Genomic DNA, 7,717 nt, shown 5'->3' with positions numbered 1-7,717 from the left:
TTAACTAACGGAGAGTTTTTATCGGGATTGAGAGCTTCGCCCTTCTCTTTCAAGCAAGGGGGAGTGTCACGTGCTCTTTCCTCCAAAAACACAACTCTCTTAACTAAAAATAAAGTAAAGGCAAAGGGAAGATAAGCAAAGTGCTAGATTTTTATATATTTGAATAAGTAGAAAAATAACTAAGTACAAATGGAAACAAAACAAAGCTCAATAGAGGAATGTAAAGTACTCGGGATTTAAAAACGAAAAAGCAACTAATGAAAGCAACTAAAAAGTACTTAGAAAGCAACAAAGAAGCACTAAAAATGATCAAGAGAAGGAAGCAAGGCTTGATGATTTTGGTGGAGAAGTTGCTGGAATTTATAGCTGTGCAGAATTGGTTAGGTAGGTCCTAAAACGATGGTGAATCACCCATTTCCAACTCTTTTGACTGACCAAATCGTGCTCAAACTGATAGTGGAACACTTCTTCTACACGTATGCATCGGTTGGAACCACCAAAACGCATTGGAAGACGCATTTCATTAAGGGCAAAGTTGGAAGAAAAACTGTTTTTCTGCAGGCACGCAGGCGCCTGGCGCCTCCCATGAAGCTTTTTTCGTCTTTTTGCTTCTTTTGATTAATTTGCACTCCCAAATGGTCCTAAAATGTCATAAATACAATATAAGCCAACCACAAACCATAATATATGAATTTTGCATGAATTGGAACTCAAACGACCGAGAAAAATCCGAAACAAAGCTGAAACATTGTAAAAACAGCATCTAAAACCTTCTTTTTACGCATGTAAACAAGCGTAATCACACCCCCAAACTTAACTTTTTGCTTGTCCTCAAGCAAAACTTAGCAACTTTAATCAGCTTTCTAACACATGGACAAGGAAAAGCAAAAGCAACCGAGATGTTCAATCATAAATTGTCTCAGGGAAAAGATGTCAAAGCCTACCATTCTATTGCCTTTGTAAACTTAGTCACTATAAACCAAGTTTGAAATGATAAAAACTTTTTCTTTCAAAATCTTTTTTCTCTTTCAAAAACAGAAAACGTTTTCAAATACCCCTAAGGAATCTGCACACTCCCTCCTTACACTAAGACTTTTACATCTGACAGACCGGCTACTAGCCCCTGAGGTTTCCACACACTAACATCGGTTTCAACCACAGCTACTCGTAGAAAGACTTTGAACTAACAGCTAGGTCATAAAACGACGACAATGAGAAACACGAAGTCACTTATCACCATCTTTACTGCTATTTTCAAAGTCAACACCCAACCTAAAACTAAATGGGTGTCTACAGTAGGACTCGGGAATCATAAATACATTTTGTTTAACTCTCGTTGTTTTTACCGCTCTTTTCTTTCTAACACAAGTCTTTTCCCCACTCTTATTTTCTCTAAACAAGTCTCTTTTTACTCTTTTGCAACTTTTTTTTTCTTTCTTTCTTTCGTTTTTTTTTTTTAGCTAAGTGCTTTTTCAACATTTTCTTTCTTTCCAACTGACTCTTTTTCAAAAGAAAATAGCATGATTTTTTAAATATAAATAACACCTTATCTTTCTGAAACAACGACTGACACAACGACTGTCCCCCCCCAAACTTAAGAGAGACAGTGTCCTCACTGGGAAAAGACTTTTGCATCGGATGAAAAAGGCTTAACAGTAAAAAGGACAAGGACTTCCTATATAGGGGGGCAAAGAAAAAGCTTAAAGTCTGTAAAGATCAAAAAGACATAAAAGAAAATGAGTTTATCACATAAACAAAGGAAATAGCTCAAAGCTTAGTCAGGCATAGAACCGAAAACTCAACAATCTCTTATAATCATCATCGACATGAAATCACATGCACAGCACAGATGCTTCAAAATAGGCATGTGAAAAGCTAAACTAAGGTTAAGTGAAGGCATACTTTAAGTGATCAGAAGATAAACGATACTAATTTATTCATGCTTCAACTGAGCTCGAAACATAATCAATACAAAAAAAACATGCGTAGTAATGCTAGAATATGCAACTACGTCATTAACGAAAAGAATAAAACACAAAAAATAGCAAAGAAGGAACCTCCCCTTCATGAAGTCGGAGGTTGTGGACTAGGATCAGTGTCAGTACTGGGAGATGGATGACCAAGGATAGCAGCTAGCGCTGGAGGCCATGAAGGTAAAACCGCAAAATCCAATGAAGTCCGTAAGTTGTAGATATGTTGCACGACTTCTCGAACCTGAGAGTTTTCGAAATGCTGGAAAAACAGGGCAGGCGCCAGGCGCCTGCGTAATTCTTTTTTTTTTTTTTTCAACATTTTTTTTTTCTTTCTTTTTTGTTTCTTTTTTTTTTCAACGTTTTCAAAAACATTCTCTTAATAAGAAAAACTTTATAATGAAACAAAGAGAAAATACAAGATACAAAGACTTCCTTCCTTTACTTTTGTTCTTTCAAAAACGGATAAGAAGGAAAAAACATTTTTCGCAAAAATTTATTGACCTGAAAGTTGAATAGAGGTTTTTCCTCTATCCACTGGTTCTCCAAAATACGGCTTAAGTCTCTGCCCATTTACTTTAAAAACATTTCCCTTAGAGTCAATTAGATCCACTGCCCCATATGGGTAGACTTTAAAAATTTGAAAGGGACCAGACCATCTAGACTTAAGTTTTCCAGGGAAAAGTTTCAACCTAGAGTTGAATAACAGAACCAGATCACCTTCTTGAAGATTGTTCGGCCGAAGACGCCTATCATGCCACTGTTTAGTTTTTTCCTTAAACAACTTAGCATTCTCATAAGAAAAGTGCCTGTGTTCTTCTAATTCCAACAATTGTAACTTCCTCGCTTCACCTGCAGCCAACAAATCAAAATTTAATTTCTTAGTAGCCCAAAATGCTTTATATTCTAGCTCAAGAGGCAAATGACATGCTTTTCCAAAAACTAGCTTATAGGGGGACATGCCGAGGGGAGTCTTAAATGCTGTCCTATATGCCCAAAGTGAATCATCAAGCTTAAAAGACCAATCCCTACGGTTAAGATTTACAGTTTTTTCTAAAATGTTTTTTATCTCCCTATTAGATATTTCGGCTAACCCATTCGACTGAGGATGATATGCTGTTGCAACCCTATGACGCACATTGTATTTAGTCAGCAACTTTTGCATAGACCTATTCACAAAATGAGCCCCCCCATCGCTTATCAGACAACGTGGGGTTCCATAACGCGTAAAAATGTGCTTTTGCAGAAAACGAATGACAACTTTGGAATCATTGGTAGCAGTTGCAATGGCTTCTATCCATTTCGAAACATAATCTACTGCTAACAATATATAAAGCTTACCATTAGAAGATGGAAATGGACCCATAAAATCTATACCCCACACATCAAATATTTCAATCTCCAGGATCGGGGTTTGAGGCATTTCGTGGCGTTTAGATATATTACCTGTCCGTTGGCATTTGTCACAAACCTGGGCAAACTTATGTGCATCTTTGAACAGAGTGGGCCAAAAGAACCCACTTTGCAAAACTTTGGCTGCGGTTTTGTGTCCTACAAAATGTCCTCCATATGGAGACATATGACAAGCGTCTAATATCGCCTCGTGCTCTTCTTCTGCGACACACCTGCGTAAGATATTGTCAGGTCCTAGCTTATATAAAAAAGGCTCATCCCAACGATAAAATCGAACTTCATTTAGAAATTTCTTTACCTGTTGCTTGTTGAACTCATAAGGAACTATTCGACTTACCGAATAATTTGCTATATCGGCATACCACGGAACTGAATCAACTCGCAAGAGTTGCTCGTCAATAAACTGTTCACGTATAACAGTTCCATCATCACAGAGCGGGCATTCCAATCTAGACAGGTGATCAGCAACTTGGTTTTCAGTACCCTTCCTGTCCCTAACTTCAATATCAAACTCTTGAAGTAACAAAATCCACCGTATCAAACGTGGTTTAGCATCTTTTTTAGCAAATAAATATTTTAAAGCAGAATGGTCAGTAAAAACAATGACTTTTGTGCCTATCAAGTAAGACCTAAACTTATCAAAGGCGAACACAACTGCTAACAGTTCCTTTTCAGTAGTAGTGTAATTGAGTTGTGCACCGGTCAGAGTCTTACTAGCATAATACACAGGATGCAAGATCTTGTTTTTACGTTGTCCTAACATAGCTCCTATTGCATAATCACTGGCATCACACATGAGCTCAAAAGGTAAATCCCAATTAGGTTCGATAATTATAGGAGCTGAACTTAGAGCAACTTTCAACATTTCAAATGATTTTAAACAGTCATCATCAAAAACAAATGGTCTATCATGTTCTAACAATTGACACAAGGGTTTAGAAATTTTAGCAAAGTCTTTTATAAAGCGGCGGTAAAATCCCCCATGCCCTAAAAAACTTCTAATCCCTTTGACATTTGTAGGAGGAGGTAGCTTTGAAATGATGTCTATCTTAGCGTGGTCTACCTCTATTCCTTGCTTGGAAATTTTGTGACCCAAAACAATACCCTCTTGTACCATGAAATGACACTTCTCCCAATTTAGGACTAGGTTTGATTGTTTCACATCTCTCCAATACTCTCTCCAAATTAACTAAACAAGCGTCGAAAGAATTTCCAAAAACAGAAAAGTCATCCATAAAAACTTCTAGAATATTTTCTACCATGTCAGAGAAGATGGCCATCATACACCTCTGAAAAGTCGCGGGTGCATTGCATAGTCCAAAGGGCATTCGCCTAAAAGCGAACGTACCATACGGACACGTAAATGTTGTCTTCTCTTGGTCTTCTGGAGCAATAGTAATTTGATTATAACCCGAATATCCATCTAAAAAACAATAGAAATCCTTACCTGCCAGACGGTCGAGCATCTGGTCAATAAACGGGAGAGGAAAATGGTCTTTCTTTGTTACCTTGTTGAGTTTGCGATAATCAATGCAAACTCTCCACTCGCTCACAGTTCGGGTTGAGATGAGCTCATTCTCCTCGTTGGCCACCACGGTTATACCCCCTTTCTTTGGTACACACTGTACTGGGCTTACCCAGCTGCTGTCGGATATTGGGTATATAACACCGGCGTCAAGCCATTTAAGAATTTCTTTCCTTACAACCTCTTTCATCTTCGGGTTCAACCGCCTTTGACTCTCAATAGAGTTCTTAGCATCTTCTTCCAATAGAATTTTGTGCATGCAAAAGGCCGGGCTTATCCCTCGGATATCTGCTATCGTCCATCCAATGGCCTTTTTGTGCTTCTCCAAAATCTGCAATAAAGAATATTCATTAGTAGGTGATAAATTGGAAGCTATAATAACTGGTAAAGTGTCGTTATCCCCTAGATACGCATATTTCAAATGCGACGACAATGGCTTCTGCTCCAACGTGGGTGGTTCCACTATGGACGGAAGTAACGACTTGCATTCTTCTTTTTGTAATTTTTCAATAGGACTAGCCACATCTTCTGGTCCTTCTGCTATCTTATCAAGCTCTTCTTCAATCTCTGTAACTAACGAGTCATAAAACTCATCAAACATAACAGGATTCAAGCTATTTATAGCAGAGCACTCTTCAAAGTCTCCTGGTAATTTCATGGCGTCTAGAACGTTAAATTTAACTTCTTCATTATTTACCCTCATTGTAATTTCTCCGTTCCTCACATTAAAAACTGTATCCCCAGTGGCTAGAAATGGTCTTTCCAAAATGATGGGAACGTCTAAGTCTGCCTCGCAATCTAGAATGATAAAGTCCGCAGGGAAAATGAATTTGTCCACCTGGACTAAAACATCTTCTATCTTTCCCTCAGGTCTTATGATAGATCTATCTGCTAGTTGGAGGGTAACCGTAGTAGGTCTAGCTTCTCCTATGCCTAAAGATTTGAAAACTGATAATGGCATAAGATTAATGCTAGCGCCTAGATCACATAATGCCCTACCTAAGTTTTTTCCTCCTATGAAACATGGAATGGTAAAACTGCCAGGATCATTACATTTCATGGGTAGCGGGCTGCCTACAGCTTCACTACTGCATTTTGTCATGGCTACCAGTTCATGCTCTCCTATTTTTTTCTTCCTAGAAACTATATCTTTCAAAAACTTAGCATAAGTTGGCATCTGTTCTAGAGCATCTACTAATGGTATATTTATATGCAGTTGTTTTAAAATATCTAAAAATTTTCTAAACTGGGAATCATTATTTTTCTTAACTAATCTTTGTGGAAACGGGGGAGTAGGGGTAAAAGAAGGCTGTACCTGTGGAGGAACACTCGGGGTGTCCTCATTACCTTTTCTACTATTTTCTTTTTCTGGTGTTGTTGGATTTTCTGGTATCTTTACAATTGGTTCAGTGGACGGAATCTGTACATCTGTTGTTGGCATTGTTGGTCCATCGTATGCCAGTCCACTCCTGAGGGTGACAGCTTTGCACTGTTCTTTCCCTTCTCGTTTTGGTAATTCAGTATGGCCTGGAAAAGAACCTTGTGGTCTATTCTTCAATTCATTGGCGAGCTGTCCCAATTGGGTCTTGAAATTCCTCATTGATGCCGCTTGGGATTGTATCACTGCGTCGGTTCGGGCCATGTACTCCTTCATCATATTCTCAAGATTTGAGTTGTTATTTTGAACTGGTGGAGTTTGTGTTCTCTGATTGTACTGCTGTTGCGGTGGTGGGATGTATTGCTGTGTAGGTGGAACATAGGGCTGCTTGTTCTGTTGGCTCTGCCCTTGATTAAAACCGCTCGAACCTCCTTGACCTCCCCATGAGAAATTAGGGTGGTGCCTCCAACCTGGGTTGTAGCTGTTCGAAAATATGGGTTAAAGTTCCTATTGTTCCCATGTCCTACATAAAAAACAGAAGCAGGGTTATGTGGACAATTATCATAAATATGGTTTTCACTGCAAAATGAACAAATGAGATCGTTGACTTGGCAAACAGGGGCAGGAGTGCAATAATCCGACTGCACAGGTTGTATCGGCGTGGCTAATGGATTTTTTATTCCCAATGCCATCTCTTTTAGCCTCTGGTTCATTGTAACCATCTCTTTTTGCATCGAGGTCGCAATGTCCAGAGCCAAAACTCCAGCTGGATCTTGCTTCTTTGGTGCTGCCCTAGATCTTTGCGAACACCATAGTTCGTTGTGTGAAGCTAAGTCATTTAGGATGTCAACTATCTCGTTGAATGTCTTCTTTGTAAAGGCTCCGTTGGCAGCATTGTTTAGCATCATCTTAGTAGGATGATCTAAACCTCTAAAGAAATGTTCTATCTCGATGCATGCCGGCAAGCCATGGTTCGGACATTTCCTGATTAGTTCTTTAAATCTCTCTCACGCCTCGTGAACAGGTTCACGATCATACTGTCTAAAGGAGATGATCTCCTCTCTGATATCAGCGTGGCGAGTAGGTGGGAAGAATTTTGTTAAGAACTTCTCCACTAACGACCCCCATGTGGTGATGGATCCCGGTGGAAATGCATTGAGCCATGCTCTAGCTTGGTCCTTCAAAGAAAATGGAAAAAGTGTTAGTCTCAGAGCATCGTCTGTTATACCAGGTAATCGAAATGCATTTGCAATTTGAATGAATGATTTCAGATGATCATGTGGATCCTCATGTTCCTGCCCTTCAAAATGTCCAATTGTCTGCAACATTTGGAACATCATTGGTTTATGCTCAAAGTTTGCGTGGGATGGAATAGGGCTGACTATCCCTGAATCAAAGTTCTGAAAAGCCGTGGCGGCATATTCTCGCATT

At 39.1% G+C, this 7,717-nt stretch overlaps 1 non-coding gene across 1 annotated transcript; it reads left to right on the top strand.

The window, feature by feature from the left end:
• The first annotated feature begins 7,249 nt into the window (after window positions 1-7,249).
• On the top strand, window positions 7,250-7,356 carry LOC148211872 (small nucleolar RNA R71). The gene has a single exon (XR_015790565.1). It is a non-coding gene; the product is annotated as a small nucleolar RNA R71 (small nucleolar RNA).
• Window positions 7,357-7,717: the final 361 nt, after the last annotated feature.

This window comes from Momordica charantia (assembly GCF_013281855.1).
Source record: "Momordica charantia cultivar OHB3-1 chromosome 4 unlocalized genomic scaffold, Mcharantia_2.0 BLBB01000004.1, whole genome shotgun sequence".
In the NCBI taxonomy this organism is placed as follows: domain Eukaryota; kingdom Viridiplantae; phylum Streptophyta; class Magnoliopsida; order Cucurbitales; family Cucurbitaceae; genus Momordica; species Momordica charantia.
Note: the sequence above shows the minus strand (reverse complement) of the source record. Positions and strands in the feature narration are given on the sequence as shown.